Source organism: Stegodyphus dumicola, chromosome 10 (assembly GCF_044657685.1).
Source record: "Stegodyphus dumicola isolate Sdum_Otavi_A_Nest chromosome 10, ASM4465768v1".
In the NCBI taxonomy this organism is placed as follows: domain Eukaryota; kingdom Metazoa; phylum Arthropoda; class Arachnida; order Araneae; family Eresidae; genus Stegodyphus; species Stegodyphus dumicola.
In genome coordinates this window covers 184861951-184883155 of record NC_140777.1, presented here as the reverse complement: position 1 = coordinate 184883155, position 21205 = coordinate 184861951, and the positions used below count along the sequence as shown (strand labels likewise).

The 21205-nt window shown below is 34.5% G+C and overlaps 1 protein-coding gene across 1 annotated transcript in view; it reads left to right on the top strand.

Moving 5' to 3' along the window:
- The window catches only part of LOC118196774 (ion transport peptide-like), a 62568-nt gene that overhangs the window by 18424 nt on the left and 22939 nt on the right, over positions 1-21205 (top strand). The window lies entirely within an intron of this gene.

Genomic DNA, 21205 nt, shown 5'->3' with positions numbered 1-21205 from the left:
AGGCCATTGATGATTGTTATTTGCTATAATTTCAATAAAATATTAAATGGAAAAGAAGCACTTGAAAAATCATGAGTATTACCAAAGCAATATAGAGACAAGATGCTAGCAAATATGGTTAACAAAATGGAGGCTGTATTGAAGATCGTTGAGAAGTAAGTGATATAGTGCTATCAACATCGTACGTCTGTTATATGGCATAATTTGTATGAAACAAAAATGGGAAAATTTTTTGAAAATTATGAATAATATTAGGAGAAACTAATTATTATGGTTAACATAATAAAGCAGTCGTCTAGATCGGTTGAGATTGACTGAGATCAAAGCATTCGAAAGACTGTTATTTGGTATAATTTCAGTAAAATTATAAGAAAAATAACGTTTGATGCATTATGAAACAAAAAGAATAGAAACTATGGTTAGTTAAAATGGCGCTTATTCTCTACGTTGATTGTAATCTTTGTTTTAGAGACGAAAAATGTAATAAAAAGATTGAGACTGCCTATAACTGATTCAAATGTACTCTGTTTTTCATGTTTCTCACATGTTGCATTTTTGTTGCTATTCATAATCAGCGTGCAGCGATTTATATTTATTTTCACTAACAAATTAAGTTTAATTTTCAGATTTCCTATAAGCCCCTAATTGTCAATGCCAGAATATTTAAATTTGGTAGCTCGTGTGAAGGAATGCAAATTGTATCTTGAGGAGAAAAAGGTTTAAATACCGAGCTCTAGAAGAGAAAGTTAGAGAGAGTTTGAACAAGCGCTGTACCTTTGTAGCGTTAGCTTCTGATTCTGCGTTTAATTCCTGATTAAAAGTGGTGTAACAGCTATTAATTTGCTGCCACTAGACTTCGACGCGGTTTTAGGTAACAGGATTATCTGAGCCCTGTAGAGTAATTTCAACTACTTGTTAATATCTTCGAATATTTTGTTTAGTTCTTATTACTTGAGTTACCGTCCGAGTGAGGGGTAGTATGTTGGCGCTAAGTCGACGCATTGTGAATTTTAAAGAGTTTAATAGAGGGTTCTTTTTAACCTTCTTCTCCTGTTTGGTTCCTACAGGTACAGATTGAGGACAAAATAACACGAACACCTGTGAAATAATGGAAAATATTTATTAATAGGGCGTTGGACAACCCTTTGACTGAAGTACAGATTGAATGCGACGTGGGATGGATGCATAAAGGTCATGGACAATATGTAAAGGAATATTAAGCCATTCCTCCTCCAGAGCGGTCTCTAATTTCGAAAGTCCGGATGGAGGTGGGAAACGGGAACGAAGTTTGGAGTCCAAATATGCCCATAAATGTTCAATAATATTCGAGTCCGGAGACTGAGGGGCCCAAACGGGATGTTCAATTACATCGTCATGCTCTTCGAACCATTCTTGAATGCACCTAGCAGTGTGGATGGGGGCGTTGTCGTCTTGAAAAGCGGTCGCTTCCCAGGGAATGCAGTCTGGGTAAAAAGATGGACTATCTAAGCCTAGAATGCTTAGATAGTGATTGGATGTGATCCTTCCATGCAGAATAACAAGTGGCCTAAGACCGCGCCAAGATATCGCATCCCACACCATAATGGCGCCACCACTATGCTTCACAGTCGGCAAGAGGCAGTCAGGATGGAACGCTTCTTTGGGCATTCTCCAGACACAAACGCGTTCGGTCGTCCGAAATAGGGTGAATGACAATTCATCTGACCATATTACCTGTTGCCACTGCTGTGGGGGGCCAGCCTTTGTGATCACTGCACCACTGGCGTCTCCTGAAAGCATTAGTTGCTGTCACCAAGGGTTTACGAATTGCCACTTTTCCATAAATGTTCGTAGCATGAAGTTCCCTTTTGACAGTTTTGTTGAAAAGGGGTCCTGGAGATGACTGTTCATTTCAGATGTTAACTCGGATAACGATTGCTTGTGCTTTCACTCTACTATGCGCTTCAAGACCCGTCTATCCCTATCACCCAGCTTTGACTTTCGGCCACTGTTGTGCATTGAAGACGTTGTCTTACCCTCTTTCGTGTACGCTGTCATAACGGCTGATACCACACTCCTTGCACACCCCACAAGGTTTTCTCTTTCCGTAACCGTTTCTCCACTTAAACGTGCTCCAACTATCATTCCTCTTTGGAACACTGACTGGTCTGACATTTCGGCTTCTCACAGACAGTTCGATTGAAGCATGCAACGCAAATGACTGTTGTTGAGAGACTGATACCTTCCTCTTCACGCTCACTAAGTGGCAAACCTCTGTTGCAGGTAGCGTGTCTGTACTGCAGATGTGAAATAGGTCATACTTTTCATAAGTGTTCTCATTATTTTGTCCTCCATCTGTACTTCAGCTGCCACGTTAAAAAGTAAAAAAGTACTAAAAAATTACAACTGAAGTGAACCAAAATCATTTATATCAGAAACCAGGGCAGTAATTTTACACCATAATCAAAAGGAAAATTCACGGCACTATTTCGCTCAAAGATTCGCAGTCAAAGAACTTAGATTAATTTATTTGAAAGGAACAAATGTCTACCAGAAATACAATTATTTAGTTATTTATTTTTTCGATGGCGACACTAAAACTCGTTGTCATTTTAATCATTTCTTTTCCCCGGCCATTTTATCGTCCTTCCGAATTTAAAAACAACGGTTTATAAGAGTTATCTAAGACATAGCTAACTAACTAAAAGCGGTAGATCGCATACTTCCCAAAAAATATGCATATATTTACTGCAAAAATAGAAATTATAAAACAAATTAAAAGAAATTTTATGTGACCAGTATACGACCTCCCGTCAAGGAGGATTGCAGGTTTTAAATAGCAACGACCTGTAAGTAAAATAGTATCACTTCCAATTAACCGTTCGGTTAGCAGAATCTAATTCCAATAGTTTGTTCCAATAGGTAGAAAGGTCTGTAATACGAAATTCTGGATAATATTTTACTAGGTGTTTCTTAAACTTGAATAAACATAATCAAATTTTTACCTCTTTATTTTTTGCTATTAAAAACTATATTTTCTTGAGCAGTTGAATAACAGGACGTTTAATTGAAGTTCAATTAAAGAAAATTGAAGGTTTATAATATATAAAAAATAAATTCTTCGAAACGAATATCATACTTTAATTTCCTTTTATGTTATTAGTCCAAAGGGCCGTTAGACCCAAAGGGCTATTAGTCTCAAAAGGCCCTTTTGCGTTGTTTCACTTTCTGCGTTGACTCACTTTTCAAACTGTTGCCACAAATATTATCGCATTGTATTATATTTAAAGAAATTAAATAATCTGCATGAATGCGTGAATGTTTCCCTCATTGTGAAAAAACGACGGTACCTAGAGCCACCCAATTTTGAATAACGTAGTCCTCCAACCGAACATGGGCACTTGGAAGCCCGAATTTCGGATTTGTTTTATTATATGTTTTAAATTTTGTAAAACTTTAAAGAATTTTTGATTAATAAACTTAAAGATTTCAAGGTGAGCAATGGCAAAACTGTACGGAAAAACCGCGAGACTGTATATCGGGAATTCTAAAGAATGCAGCGGTCATATGAAATGACCGCTGTTCTAGATATTATAAATTGTAATTAAAATGATTTGTGCAAAGGTATTTGCTAATTCAAACTGAATTACCCAGGGCAGTCGGCGAAGACGCTCCTTTGCTTACTGCACGGGATTTACCCCTTCTACTTGCTTAATTGCTTAAAGTAGAGTACAATGAAGGAAACCACTGGCGGCACATTTCTTAATAGCCACCGCTAGCTCAATAAATAAAGGTGATTTAAATAATAAAATGTTAATTCACATGTCAAAGATCTCTTTGTACACAACATTCCTTGTGTAGATCTTTCCATCATTTTTAAGCTCGCCTTTTAATTTTACGTCCGTTCTTTCACGAACTTTTGAACAGGAACTCACGAACTCTTGGGTTCAGTTGTAAACCATTTCAAAAACAGATAATTGCTAATGCAAACAAATGTTGTTCACGTTCCCCCTTACACGCTCAATTTGCGTTCAGCTGAAAATTCAGTTTAAAATACAATGTCGGAATAAAATCGGGCAAAATTTTAAATGCTTTACGCCAAAGGATATTTAGCATGGGAGTTTGGGTAAAGCTACCTGATGAGATGTACTACTCACAACTCGTTAGTTGATTTCGTCTCCTTTAATTTCTCAACGTTTGTAAGTTTCTAGGTTCTAATTCATATGTAAATATAGTTAAATGCATAATAAGCCACAATTGTATGAATTAGAAATATTTAAATGTTCTTAAATACCATGATAATTTAATTAAAACAATGATAACTTCATGTATGGTATCAGTGTATATGGACTATTTGAATGACGTGGTATCTTCACCCCATTGGCTATTACAGTTACGCAAGCAACCAATAAACTATCGGCGACAAACAGACACGTAAGCCGCATATATATAAGATTTTGCGATATTGCTGTTGAATTGAATTTTATATGGTTTGAGTGCGAAGTACATGATATGTATGAAATGGAGGTGTAAGGTTTAGCCTAAGGTTTTAAGAGTTATCTTTAGTTAAAGCTACTTTTGTCTACCTCCTAATTTCAGTTTACAACTTCCTACCAGAATGTGTGTTTAGAATCGCGTTTAATGCAAATGAGTAAGAAGCGGTATTTAAGTCAAAGTTCCACTGACTTCGTTAGAAAGCTAGAATTTCTGACTAGCACGCGTTCTCCTTTTGGCTACACTTTCTGTAAGCTATTTCTACGCTCGACCGTATCTCAGGCCCTTGATAGCTTCGCCAGCTTACTTGATAATTTAAGGGCCAACTACTTAGAAATCTTAATACCTATGGCTATAGCTTTTTAGTTAAGCATTGGTTAAGTTATTTCTTATTACTCTGAGTCCAAGCCCAAGTGGAGGCTTTGCTGTACGTCTTGAGAAAGGGACCATCTGTTTAATTGTTACTTTGAGAAATAAAGGGGAATTAATCTTTCTTGAGTTTTACGTTTCTGTTTTCTGAGCTAAAGCGATTATTCGCTTACCTGTTCACGAAGTTCTTACACACTTAGCCGTTAGATAAATGGTTGGAACCCCAGAAAGGTAACACAGAAAACGTTAGAGAAACGCTCTTTTGGGAGTAATAATAGTGCTACTTTGGTAGACGGTTGCACGGAGTTTTGGCGATTTACGTTGGCGCAATGGTTGGCGCGGTGTTTGCAATCGTCAGCCATCTTGAAAAATGCTGTTTTTACGTAGTTTACGCACAGCAAAGTATTCGAAACTTTAAAAAAATTAATATCGTGTAATGATGGATTAATTTTTTGTTGTTTTGTTTGTTTTTTAAGTCGTTAAGTAAAATGTAGTTTTCATTTTAAAAGTAGTAATAGTGTATTGTAGGGCACCTAATTCGGGCTTATTTACTGAAAACTAACAATCAATTTTGTGACGACAACATTACATCCCTTAGTTGTGTACATAGGTTGGCAAAAGGTAAAAAAAATGACAGAAAAAATTCAAAATTTGCTGGTTTTTACGATGTGAGCAAAATAACCTGATATTAGTGAAATAGCGTGAATTCACTCCAAGACAGTATAACTGCCCTGTTAGCCCCTCTCTCTATATACGTATAAAGAAGAAAGTCTGCGTGTTTGTCTTCTAATAACCCAGTCACTACCAAACGTTCGACAATTCTTTTCTGGGTCCTGGGAAAGATCGATGTCCACTTAAAAAAAAAAAATCTGATCTGTACACCACATGACTTCCTTGTATTGAAATATCAAATTTTAATATTAAATTATACGCATTTTTTCTTGCATTTCATTTAAACTTATTGGATTGAATTAAATCTAATTCGACGACAGCGCATAAACCACAATAGAATCAATGCATTCTTTAAAATTCACTCTATTATTTGTTTACCATAGCGACACTCTGGCGCTAGGTTCACTTAACAGTATTAATAATTATATAACAGTTAACTTATATAATAATTATATAACGGAAACTAAGTTAACTGTTATATAATCCAATAATTATATAACAGTTAACGTACATATTTCGTTCATATTATAACTCATAATGCACAAAGTTTATATCATTTAAAGAATAGAATTATCTAATCGTTCTATTCAAATACTATAATAAAGCTAGAATGATGTATAAAAGAAATTAAGCAAACAAAACAAAAAAGAAACATTTTTTCACAGACGATTGAGTATTTCTCATTTAATTAATTCAGTTCTCACTTCGCGAGAAGGCAAAAATACAGAAAAACTCAAAATATCTATATTGAAAATTACGAAGTAAATCTCAAACACTTATTTCCTCGAAAAAATTCCAGAAAGAATTAAGCATGATTTAATTGGCAATAATAATAAATGAAGGCTTTATCTTTGTTGTTGCGAAGCTTAGTCTCTCTAGATTGGCAAGAAATATACTATTCTCCTGTTTCAAATGTAAACTAACATGCCAGCCATTTTATTTAAACATTAGGCTTAACTTGAATTAAGTCTACTTCGCCGGCAGCGCATAAACCACAATAGAATAAATGAATTCTTTAAAATTCACTCTATTTGTTTACCATAGCGACACTCTGGCGCAAGGTTCACTTAACAGTATTCTATTTCGTTCATAATATAACTCAGAATGCACAAAATTTATATCATTTAAAGAATTATCTAATCGTTGCCACATGTTCTATTCAAATACAAAAAAAATTAAAAAATTCTTTTAAAAAATCTAAAAAAATTAAGCAAACAAAACAAAAAAAGAAACAGTTTTTCACAGACGATTGAGTATTTCTCATTCAATTAATTCATTTCTCACTTCGCGACAAGGCAAAAATACATAAAAACTCATTGGATATTAAATTAATGTATTAAAATTTAAAGTAAATCTTAAACACTTATTTCCCCGAAAAAATTCCAGAAAGGATTAAGCGTGATTTAATTCGCAATAAAAAATGAAGGCGTTATTTTTGTTGCGAAGCTAAGTTTCTCTAGATTGGCAACAAATCCACTAGTCTCCTGTTTCAAATGTAAACATCAATGGCCGCCATTAAAAACAGGCTTAGCGGCAATTAAACAACTTTAAAATTGCTGATAATTCTAAAAATATTGCACACAGATTTACTGAGGCATAAAATCCTTAACCGGAAGATAAAAACAACATAATTCAATCATTTTTAAAGCAAAAAATGTACAATTAACAAATATATAAGAGTAAAGAAACCGAGATCAATGAGCCGGGTAACAGAGTGGATATATATATAAATATATTTATATACGTTTGGTGCGGCCGATTGCAACCAAAATACGAGGTGCACATCTACATGTTATAGCAGTCCTTTATACAAAATTTCAACGTTCTGAGGCTACTCGTTTTTGAGTTATGCGAGAAACGTACGCACGCACGTACGTACTTTCGTACAGACGCCACGAAAAATTCTCTTCAGAATTAATTTTAAAGCAGTTTTATAATTTTTTTGAAGGAAAACAGTATTTTATTCTGTCTTTACGTACAGATATCACGCAAAAACATCGTTAAATTGCATTCGATAGCGATCAAAATGGATATTTTCGTTGAAATATGCTGCCTGAAACTTTTCGCGATTACAATACTTCCTTTTTACTTCGTACAAGGAAGTAAAAAACAGAGATATTAATTAAAAACGCTAATTTTCGGCTGCCTTTTTTCGAGTGGCAACAGCGCTGATATCAGCAACAATGGCTGGGTGCCATTGTTGCTGATATTGTAGAGACATTAGGATTTTTGAGAAACAGGAGATGTAAAAAATGAGCAACGCTCTCGCTGGAAATCGAGCCACGGATCTCTCGGATACGCGTCGAGCATGCAGTCCACTACACAACGAAGGCTCGCTAAGAAGGTGGGTGAAACACCTTACAATTATAATGAGAGAGAATTACTTATTTTTCTTTTGAATGTTTTTATGTGTGTTCCATATGGTATTAGACTGAAAAATGTATGATTATGAATCGTATTTTTTGCTCAAAATAATGATGTATTTTTAAAAATTTTGCTGACCTAAATGGCAGTTCTATATGTCATATGAATATATATACCATATGATTCTATGATTACGTAGTCAGTTGTCGTACATGTATTGAATATTATTGTTTCTTTGGCATTTTCGATGCATTACAATGACGCATCCTATTCCTTATTATGTGTAATATGCTATTATACGAATTTTCAAGTGATGTTATGAATAAAATAATACATTACTATCAATCTAACTTAACTGGTATCGAGTACTTCTGCTAGTTATTGATAAGAATCATAACTAAAAATCTGAAAGGTTTCAGATTTTAAATTAAGTCCAAAGGGGCGTTCTTTAACGTTTTGTGTGTTACCTTTATTTATTAAATATCATGTTCTACGTACTCAAACCATAAAATTCATTTCAACAGTAACATCGCAAAATAATTTTAGAATGAGCCTGTCTTTGGAATTTCCGATACAGTGACTCGCGCGCTGGAGATGAAAATGTTTTTTTTTTTTTTTTTTTTTTTTTTTTTCGTACAGTGTTGCCATACCTCGCTTTGAAATCGTTTAGTTTTTTTAAAAATTCATTACAATACATTATGTTACAAATACATTACATTAAAATACATTACATTATGTTACAAAATACGAAATCAATAATAAAATAAATTTCAAATTCAAATGCCCATATTCTATGAAAATACATGCCCATATTCTATGAAAGATTACGTTATTCAAATTTTGATGGCTGTAGGTACCGTTGTTTTATCGCATTGCAAGAAACATACATGCATTCATGCAGATTCTTTATTATTTAATTTGTTTAAATATAACACTGGGGGATAATATTTAGCGGCAACAGTTTGAAAAGTGATTCGCCGTTTATAGTTTTCAACGCAAAATGGCAAAACGAAATTAGTAGTCGTTCATGGCCAATTGCGCCTTTGGACTTTTAATGTTGCTAATTAGGTGATGCAATTCGCATAAAACCGTTACAGATCCATTTAAGTCTCACATACAGACATATTTTACGACACATTCTAATCAATTCGAATTTATTCCAAGCATCCTATTTAGCTTTGTGTGAGGAAGTTTCATATCCTCTTTCCTCGCCGATCTCAGTCTAATGAGATCAGCTCTGCTTCCGAGAATTAAAGCATTAACAAGATTTTGAACGTTAAAAATAGACTTAATTTGTGTAAATGAAAATTTAATTAGACGTTATCTCTCAACTTTGGGTTTTCTGTTCAACAAAAGTGAGGTTCGAAGGACTCATTTTTAAAGTCGGTCTCATTTTTTTTTTAAGCCTGAATTAAGCCTTTTCGGTACAGTTTATTGATGGAGTTTCGGAAGTTTTGTTAAAATATAACTGTATAATTAAAACAAAATCTGATGTGTACACCAGATGACTTCCTTGTATGGAATATTAAATTATACGCATTTTTTCCTGCATTTCATTTAGATGTATTTCCTCGAATTTCATTAGAGATATGTTTCGCATTCAATTAATTTACAATGCATAAACAATCAAAGTATCTTTTTTAAAATTAAAAAATAAAGTAAAATTAAAAAAAAAAAATACAACTAAAAAAATTTTTACAATTAAAATTACAGTTTCTGCGGAAGAACAAGCATTTCGAACAGCAGGCAAGAAGACAGATTTTTTCGTTCACAAAACTAAGTTTCATTTTGGTCCCACTTAACAAAAAGACACTAAAGGTGGAGAAAGAATTAATTCACTATTCTGCTAAATTACAAATGTAAACAAATATGGCTGCTATGGTAAAAAATTAGGCTTAGCCGCACTTAAACAACTTTTAAATTGTTCATAATTCTACAACTGTTCCATGCAGATTAACTAAAGGCATAAAAACCTTAACCGGAAGATAAGAACAATATAATTCAATCATTTTTAAAGCAAATAATGCGCAATTTATCAACATATAAGAATACAAGAAACTGAGTCTAATGCAGCCGATTGCAACTAAAAAGGGAGGTGCACAACTACATATTATACCGGTCCTTCATACAAAATTTCAACATTCTGAGACTAGTCGTTTCTGAGTTATGCCAGACACATACATACATGTGTGTACATACAGACGCCACGAAAAAATCTCTTTTGAATCCATTTTAAATCAGTTTCATAATTCTTTTGGGGAAAAAGAGTCCTTTATTCTGTCCATACGTACATATGTCGCGCCAAAACATCGTAAAATTGCATTCGATATCGGTCAAAATGGATATTTTCGTTGAAATGGGACACCCAGAAGTTTTCATGATTACTATATTTCCTTTATTTCGTACAAAGAAGTAAAAACACTTTAATAAATTTTCATTTAATATAATTTTTTTTCTTTAAATTATACCTCCCTAGAAATCGTTTATTTACTTCCTTTAGATTTGAAACTGCAGAAATAGAATATTTCCAATGTAAATAGATTACCATGTTTCATCACGTATTTTTACTTTTATCCTTTTAGCAACAAGTTTTGAAAATTTTAAAAATATTAACGTAATTTTATTCTTCTTCAGTACATCCCGTAAAATTTAAAATGGATTCCACCACGTAATTGTTGCTTTTATTTCACTAACAAGGACAAAAGAGAATGATGTCTCTCTAACAAAGACTTGTAAACTACCTGCGAAGGTTACGCCGAACATTTTCCCTCTAACTGTTGAACCTTATTCCAGGCTAATACAAGAACCTACCTATCACAGCGAAGCAAGCGGAAATTGGCATTCATTTCCGGATTTCTTCGAGTCAGTTGCACGTCCACTAATTATTTGCATATTATTCGAGATCTAAAGAGAGTAGCAGAGACAACAGGAACAAAAGGCACAATTCAAGATACAGGGAAGCACAAATGAAGATATCTTATTAGATATAGTAATGCTACTAATACTACGTATTTTTATCGGAATGTTAATTAAGTAAATTATACATTTTTTAAAAATTTAAATTAAAAATATATTAAAAAAATTCTGAAAGCTTTCAGATTTTATTACGCCCAAAGGCACGTTTTTTTAACATGTTACCTTTATTTATTAAATGTCATGTTCTTCGCACTTAAACCATAAAACTCAGTTCAACAGCAATATCTCAAAATAATTTTAAAATGAGCAAAGCTTTAGAATTTCTGATACAAAGTCTCGCTCGCTGAAGATAATTTTTTTTCGTACAGTGTTGCCATAAATAAGGTTTGAAATAGCTAAGTTTCTTAATCAAAAATTCGTTAAAGTGTTACAAAATGTGAAATCGATAATAAAACAAATTTCAAATTCCAAATTCGGGCTTCAAGATGCCCATATTCGATGGAAGATTACGTCATTCAAAATTGGATGGCTCTAGGTACCGTCGTTTTATCACAATGCGAGAAACATACATGCATATGCGCAGATTCTTCATTATTTAATTTCTTCAAATATTACGCAGGGCTCTAACATTTGGTGGCAACAATTTGGAAACTGAACCGGCATTTATAAAGAACAAACGTAAAACGCCAAGACGAAATTAACAGCCCTTCTGGGCTAACGCCCTTTGGGCTAATAACTGCATTCTTGTGGTATGAAACACACCTTATTAGATGAATTAAGCTTAAATTCTTTCACTTAGGTTAAATTCTTTTCACTAAGGTTTTTAGATTTTTAATTGCTTAATGAATTCCTAGCTAAATACACCATTTTAAAAAACACTTTTCCAATATATAAGACTTTATTTACGCAGCTAATTTACAAAATATACAACTGTTTTTACAAATCTCATAAAGTTTTTGAAAAATAATGGCACCTTTCGAGCTTTTATTAAAAAACTCGAAAAATATCGAAATTTCGAACAATTCTTTTTGGCTTAGGCAGTTCTTTTTACGCTGATGTTCCGGGGACAGTAAGTATTTGATGCAAATCGATATTAACCACCTTTTGTTCTCAAAAGTGAGATCTTTTACTGCTGAATTTTATTGAAGATGGGGAGAATTTTTGGAACATTTTTAGTGGAAGAACAATCTATCGTGAGACATTCGGAAGCGAGGAAAAAGAGTCTCTTCCTATTTCGTGTTATTTTCTACGAACATGAGAAAAGAAATGACGTATTTCTGCATAAATTTTACATAAAATTCTGAGGACCAAGTTTTTATATTGGCGTTTCACGAAACGAACTGCTTACATCTGGAATTTTATTAGATTTATTTTTTTTACTCGGGAATATACGGTATAGTTAAACTATGTTATACTACAGAAAAGATTCTTACTTTACTTGCATCATATAATTTTAAAACAATAACTTGAAAGATGTTATCTCTCTATATATACACTCTTAGAATAATAAGACATGACATTTAAAGTAAAGTAAGCATAGGTTGAATTTTTTTAATTGATAAATATCGCTTGTAGAGACTTTAGTTTATTTCAAAGCAGAGGAGATGAAAAACGAGTAATGCTCTCGCCGGGACTCGAACCACGGACCTCTCGAGTACGCGTCGAGCGTGGTGACAACTACAGCGCGAAGCTAAGAAGGCGGGAGAAATACCTTATATACTTAATAGAAATAATCTCTACATATAATATAAGAAAGAATCTGTCTGTGTGTGTCCATGTCTTTCGTTCATGCTGCGCGTAAGCTACTAGACCCAAGGCTACGAAATTCGGTACATTGGTGCATCTAAACAAGAAGCCAGTGCACCTCGAAGCGATTTTTTTTAAAATTCGAATCAGTTTTTTTTAAATTTTATCTTTTTTGATAAAATCGCATCATTTAGAAAAGTTTCAATCGTTTAGAAATGTGGTGAAGCAGTTTGCACTCATACCATTTGCAAAGGGTCCAATCCTTGCAACAGACAGACTACCCTCTTCGAGTCCATTTCTGTCATTGGTTCTTGCACCAGTGTGCGGCGCAGGCGGATTTTCCATCCGGATGTGCTATTCACGGACGAGGCAACTTTCTCACGGGACGACATCTTCAATAGCCACAACATGCACATGTGGGCAACTCGTAATCCACACGGCACACGTCCGCGTGCATTTCAAACCCGCTTCTCCGTGAATGTGTGGGCGGGTATTGTTAACGATTACCTCATAGGCCCATACCTCTTACCTGCACGTACAAATGGCTTATGTTATCATATTTTTCTGCAAGGGATGCTACCGGAATTGCTGCAGGATGTTCCGCCTGTTGTTCGTGATCGCATGTGGTTCCAGCATGATGGTGCACCAACCCATAATCAGGTGCGGGTCCGCAATTACTTGGATGGGACATTTCCGGGCCGATGGATTGGCCGTGGTGGACTCGTTCGATGGCCACCCCGTTTGCCAGATTTATCCAGCTTGGATTTTTTTTTTATGGGGCCATCTGACGAGACTCCCTTTGACTCACTGGAGGACTTCGTTGCACGACTATCCATTGCGGCAAGCGTGCGCGAAATGCCTGTCATTTTTCAAAATGTTCGTCAATCCCTTCTGCAATGTTACCGAGCATATATTACTGCTGGTGGTCGCAATTTTGAACATTTATTATGAATACTGTGTTGCTATAAAGAAGCACTTTGCGTTGATTTTGTACATAAACACATTTTCCTCTCCTGTCGTTTTTTTGTGTTCCTGCCTTAACCCGTCACTTTAGACCCTACATTCCTATACAAAAAATGCATGTTTTAGTACGCTCCACCAACCCTCCAAGTTTGTTCCACGATCCATGAAACACCCTGTATAATTTTAATTACATAAAAACTTTGCAGGACTTTTTTAGGAAACAAAGTTCTTGACCTCCTTTATACCATTTGAATTCTTAATATTTTGCAACGGGAAGTTGGTTAACTTATTTATTAGGATAATTAATATTTGTGTTAAAGGATATTGCTTATTTCATTGTAATTTTTTATATATATAATACACTTTTATTGAAATTTCTGTCTTTTTTTTTTTTTTTTTTTTTTTTTTTTTTATAAAGTTGTTCTGCAGAGTAAAATTCTGTGCAGTTTTTAAATTTAATGTTTGGTGTTCCCTCTTTTTCTGGTACATTTAAAAGCCAGACGAAGGCTGGCTGCGTAGCGGCTAGCTCTGGATATTTTAAACGATCGTACATAATGAAAAGGTAAAATTCAACCAATTTTTTTAGTTGGTCTGGAAGCCTGAAGGTTTGATTTCTCATCTTAATAATTATAGAGTTCCTATCCTCTATCCTGTTGAATGAAGTGTCGAGGAACCTAATGAACTGCTAAGCGGTTGCAGATGACGAAAAAGTAGAGAATATTCTTTCTGTTATCAAGGTTATAATATAAAATGCTTCTACTCTCACGCTGAAGAGATAATGATAATGATTTTGCATTAATAACGCCCTTTTCTGAATAATGCTACTCACGAATTAACACGAGAACATAATAAGAATAACCTGTTAATTACACATCCTATATACTTGGATCGTACAGATATGATTGACACAACGGCTTTCACAACGAAACTATTACATTATGTAAAATAAAAACAAGTGAAGTATACACAAGGGGGAATGAGTTACTCAAAATACATAGATGGAGCTGGCCGCAAGCAAGTCAGGGCCCGTCCCTTTCGCCGTCCTTACCAACAAAACAAAATACAGTGTAAACTAAAATCTTAAGCAGATGAAATAGCGGACATTTTCTCTATTTAAAGATCCAAAAGTTTTCAGCTTTTTACAAAACATTTAAAAAATTCCTCAGCAGATTAAAAACACGCAGAATTCTACCAACAAGCTTCTCTTACCTTTCAAGCAGAATATATTCTAAAATTTGCAGACACTAACTAAAAAATTATTTTGGACTTGTACCTGCGCTCGGATTGCTCTCTTAATTTTAATATGATTTACCTTCATCTTGATTAGGCCATATTATATATAATTGCTAAGATTTCTTCAAAATTGCTCTTCACCTACCTTCCAACAGATGGCGACACGCAAGCTTCTGGAATAATTTCTCCAATGGTCCACAGATGGCGCCACATCCTCCTATGCACTAGAACTCAAGAATTTTCCTTTGGTATTGCTTTTCTTTGGGAAATAATTGCTGAGTAAAGGGCGAAGACTCCAAATCACCGTGATTCACAGTCGCCTTCGTCATTGAGATCATAGTCAGCAATGATGGAAGGTGATTATCACGATCAGCGTTGAAGAGCATGGTTCCTATGGAAGGAAAGTGGAAAGTACAGTACAGGGTAGTGAGATCCATCGTCGCATGGTGTCGGTGTGCGGGAACGCAGCATTCTCAAGGCGTACTGTATCCCAAGACGTACTGTATCCCAATGTATGTATGTGTTTGGCCAAGTTCGGTAATGGAGACGAGAGCCAAAGGTGTCAGAGCGGGACGACCAGCAACATCGCATACAGCAGCAAATGTGGCAGTCGTGTCGGATTTGATCGTGGCGAACAGGCGCATAACTTTCAACAAGATGCAGGAAGAGACGGGGCTTGCGCAAGGATTGTGCATGGTGATTTGGAGATGACAACTGTGTGTGCGAAGTGAGTGGACCTCGGACATCGAACCAAGATCTCGAACTACACCTTTGCGTGACAAGATGAAGCACGCAGTCAGTGGACAACATGTTGAATCTTCTGCCGAATTGCATACAATTGTCCATAGGTGGTGCACCAACACCCCCACAGACTGGTTTACCAAAGTTCTTCGGGACCTCCCAGCCAGATGGCAGAAGTGTATTGACATGGGCAGGGAATAGTTCTAACTCATGTACTATCAGGTTTTTGTTAATAAATTGCATTCCGCTGTGTCGCAGCATTTGTGCCATTCATTTCCGTACGACCTAAATAATATTTTCATGTCTCCTCAAGTCATCCAGTCATGAACATTTTGAATTATACGTGCCAGGTTTCCCTAATTTTTTTACATGTACAGAACGTCAAACAGATTCAGACGCATATGTAACCTCAAAATCTATTTCTATATATGCATATGTAATTTCAAAAACTGACATTTTTAAAGGAATCCATTAAAATAAAAGAATGGGTTTGAAAATTCAAAGTTTGTAATAAAATTAAGTATACATTTTTAATACCGTAATTCCAAAATTTGCGTAAAATTTTGTTTCTAATTCATTGAAATTTTTAATTAAGTTAAATAAATATTCATAATTTTATAGTATATGATGAAATATCAATTTTGTGCAAAAATACAGAATTATTAAAGCCATTTTTAAATTCAACTTCTAAAATCATACTAAAAAGCTCTATAAGTTTCTAGAGTGCTTTTTATTGCAATAGTATGGAATCAGTAACATTCTTGACGTTTGTTTAAAATTAAATACGAATGAAAGAGTTCATTGCCTTTCCAAAGATCCTTCTGTAATAACGATGCAAAAAATACGATTTATAGTTATACATTTTGAAGTCTGATGCGGTATGGAACTTACATAAAAAATTTCGATAGAAAAATAAGCTAATTCTCTCTCATAATATCGGCAACAATCGCACGCAGTTTTTAGTGATTATCGTCTTTCTAATCAAATGGTCGTAAAAGCTTAAGTTCCACCCAATATTTTTCCTATATTCAATTTTAGTCTATTAAATGTGTCAAAAAATTTATCCTAATTGATCAGAAATCAATAGCGTAAACAAACACACAAACAGACATTCTTCTTTACATGTATAGATTTTGTAAAACTTAGAAATTTTTGTTTTTTGAACATCAATCCAAATATTAATGCAAAGTCTACTATTTGAAAGCGAGCAGTGGCAACAACTTTCGAAATAAAGCAGATTTTTAGCTCCAGCTTGCGAGAATGTTGAATATAGTAGTGACTGAGCAATTAGCGAACAAATACACAGACGTTTTCTTTATATATATAGATATAAGGCTTATATAAATGTTATAGAATGCTTATTATATAAAACTTACATGATTATAAGAAAAGCAATTTGTTTTCTTGCACAGAATTGGGAAGGAATATTGTGAAATTTATTACATCGCTCATAATTTTTTGAGAGAATGGTAAAAATTTCAAACTATTATTCATTATCTTTCATTTTTCTTTTGTATGTAAAATGTGTATTTAAAGAGATTAAATTTGCTAATCTCAGAATTTAACTAGATAAAAAATATATATGCAACTGCTTCTTGGCATTCATAACGTAAAATGCTTAATTATTTTTAAAATAAACCTATCACACTCGTTTAATAAGGTTTTAAATCATTAACTTGCCTTCCTAGCAGTATTTGGCTTTTCCATAATAAGCTGATAAAAAAGTTACCATTCCAAAGAAATGAAATGAAAATAAAATGCAAAGCCCTTTCATAGAATCCGATCGATTTCAAAGTGAACTTAATTTCACTTACTTAAAGAATAAGAGTTAATTAAGCCTACGGTTATAGCGTTACTTTACTTTATTATTGATGAGCGATGAGTGCAAACCATTACTCGAGAAGATACATTTCATTTCCAATTCTTTTACGTTTTATCAAAGATCTTTTAAGAATGCAATCATTTTCATTGTTACCTTCCATGCATTCATCTCCAACTTTTTTCTTTCTTATTTTAGGTTTGTATGTTGTATCTTTTTTTTAATGTGTAGGTGGGAAAATAGAAAGATAAAATTTCCTATTGTCACGATGAAAAATATGACTCATCTATGATGCGAAGATGCTGAGATCTCTTTTGCATTTCCTCTTCGGAATCTCAGAAGCAAGTTGGCGTAATCATTTATTTAGATAAGAAGATCGTTCGAAAATTTAATTTTGAAGGATAGCCGAATATGAGGAGGAGGGTAAACCGCCCCCTCCTCATATTCGGCTATCCAATTATAAAAAAACTCTTCCCAATTAAAATAAACTATACACTTGAATTCTCTTAATCCACAGATGTTAGTAAATGCATATTATTTGAGGCTCAATGTAGCTTGAGTCATTTTCTCGATGTAAAGAGCGATAATATGCCGTGAACATCAATCCAAATATTAATGCATTATAAAAAATCGCGAAATTTAAATGTTAGCGATTAATGAAACTGATAAAACGAAAGCACTGCGAGATTTTTCTACTATTACGCCATGCATTTATAACTGCGAAACAAATATGAATTAAAACATAAATGACATACACTCACATGCATTACGATTTAGCATGACAAGAGCAATGGAAGCTCATTGGTCCATTTTCGAAACCCCTCCCTCAGTGGCTACGCTGATATGCACTTGTGAAATATGCCGCCGGGACTCGAGCCTCGGATCTTTCGAATACGCGTCGAGTGTGCTAACCAGTACACCTCGAAGGCATGCTAAGAAGGCGGGAGAAATACCTCATAAAGTGTTTTAAAATTTGTAAGAGAACGATAAAGAGTGAAGCTTCTATAAACTACGTTGCTAATGAGGCTACTCCTTTCACTAGTTCAGAAATTAATAGTGTTATTGAAAACCTTAAATGTAATAAAACTCCTAGTCTTGATTCTATTGCAAATGAAATTTTTGAAGCAGGTTCATAGAATGCTTCCAAATCTTCAATACTTGTCTCAAGCTTTGTTCACTTTCGTTGGCAATTCCAAATATCGGTCGATAATTTATGTAGGCCATCTGGATATACTACGCACTTGCTCAGCTTTTTTGGAAGATATTACTGAAATTATTGTTCTGTAACAGTTTGGAAATACAGATTTTTGCTTCGCTATGTAAATACTTAAACTCAATTAACTATCTTCCGACATAGAAACCTTAATTTAAAAATCATCCGAGTTTGATAGCTTTTACTTAAGAACCATTGATGTATACATGTATCTACATAGTTTGATAGCTTTTACTTAAGAACCATTGATGTATACATGTATCTACATAGTACACATCTTACATAAACTTTTCAACGCTTTAACTATGTTAGAACAAATTTATTCTTTCTTGTATTTCCATCTGACAAACGCCAGAATTCAACTGCATGCGAAATTGCGATAAGCAGTCAGAAAAATCGACAGACGATCGTGCTTTGCGAATCAACATCCGATATTTATTGATTTTAGGTGGCATCACTGTAAACTCTCTGCCTACTAACGTGAAAATAAATCCCAAGGTAAACTCCGACATGCCCTGGTAATAAATCGACACCAATCGAATCTGGAATCTCGTCATTTTTTCGCATTCTACTCCGAGGCGAGTGTTCTTTTAGAATGATTGATCATCGGCTTGCGCAAGGAACAAGGATTCGAGGTTCAAATGTGGAAGAACCTGAAGCGCTTTTTTTTCAATAAAATTATCGAATTTCTTAAATGGAAGGGGTATTTCAGAAATTTCGGCACACGAAATAGACTACAAACGCTTCCTAAGGAGAATATATGAAGACTCTTACAGAAATATTTGATAGCGTTGAAACAAATTTGTGCTTGTTCATATTTTTTGTTAGTTTCGTAAACGAAGTCTCACTAATTGTGAGATATTAAGTACCTTTTCTTAGGAATGGAAAAAATTTTTATTTAATAACAGTGATTTATTAAATGTAAGGATTCAAATGAAAAAAAAAATGTATACGATTCATCATGGTATTTGTATTGAATATCTATTTCATTATTATAGAAACAAAATACTAAAATCTGAAAGGTTTCAGATTTTAAATTACAAAGGACATTTTTTTAAACATTTTGTGTGTTATCTTATAAGGTATTTCTCCCACTTCCCTAGCGTGCCTTCGTGGTGTAACGGTAGCACGCTGGACCGGTATTCCAGAGGTCCGTGGTTCGATTCCCGGTGAAGGCGGTTGCATATTTTTCATCTCTCCGGCTTCCAATTAATCTAATGAATCTACAAGTGGCGCCCGAACTAAAAGGGTTGTGGATGATGATTCTCCGCACCCAGGATTTGGCGACTAGGTCCCCTAAAACCCTAGTCGCCTTTTAAAAAGGGGAGTATATAAGGTATTTCTCCCACTTCCCTAGCGTGCCTTCGTGATGTAACGGTAGCATACTAGGCCGGTATTCTAGAGGTCCGTGGTTTCCCGGCGAAGGAGGTTGCATATTTTTCCTCTCTCCGGCTTCCAATTAACCTAATGACTTTACAACCTTTATTTATTAAATATCATGTTCTTCACATTTAAACCATAAAATTCATTTCAAGAGCAATATCGCAAAATAATTTTAAATTGAGCATATCTTTAGAATTTCCAATGCACAGTCTCGTGGGCTGGAAATAAAAATGCTTTACTTTTCGGTACAGTGTTGCCATGGCTCGCTTTGAAATCGTTGAGTCTCTTAATCAAAAATTCCTTAAAGTGTTACAAAATGAGAAATCGATAATAAAACAAATTTCAAATTCCAAATTCTGGTTTCAGATGTCCATATTCGGTGGAAGATTCCGTTATTCAAGACTGGATGGCTCTAGCTACCGTCGTTTTATCACAAAGCGAGAAACATACACACATTTATGCAGATTCTTCATTATTTAATTTCTTTAAATATAACACAGGGCTCAAATATTTGGTGGCAAAAATTTTGAAAAAGAATCCACATTTATAAAGTGTATAAGGTATTTCTCCCGGCTTCCTAGCATGCCTTCGTGTTGTGGTGGTCTGCACGCTAGGCGCGTATTCCAGAGGTCCGTGGTTCGATTCCCGTCGAAGGCGTTGCTCATTTTTCAATCTTTCTTGCTTCCGAAACAACCTAATATCTCTCTACAAGTGAACCAACGCAAAATGCCAAAACGAAATTAATAGCACCTCTGGGTTAACGCCCCTTGGGGTAATAATTAAAAAATACATACCTAAAAGGAATTAATGAAAGTTTATCCCTTAAAACTACAGCAATATTGTGACAGGATTACCTGCTTTACTCTTTGTATTGCATTTTCAAGCAAAGCGGAACTGACGTGATGAAAACGGAATGCCATTTACGGTACTGAGATGCAAACTGTGATGTGTCATATACAAAGAATGATGAAGATATTTCTCTGCGGCAATCAAACATTATGCATTCGAAAATCGACTATTCTACTGTTCATGACGTTTATGAAAGTTAATTCTCATACTTCTTATAAATCATTAATTGTGATATCTGTTTCTTCTCAATATTTGGATTCTCAATTACCAAATGTTTTATTCAATACTGAGATGAAATTATCTGTCATTAATTTCAATAGAAATTTCATCAGTGCTCCCCATCCAGGATAAACGTCAAAGCCACCCGAAATTAGAGGGCGAAGCAAATAAAAGAAAGAAAAGTAAAACTAGCGAATGTTTAAGCAGTCCTTATTAGGGGTACGAACGGTGAACTTAATTGAGAT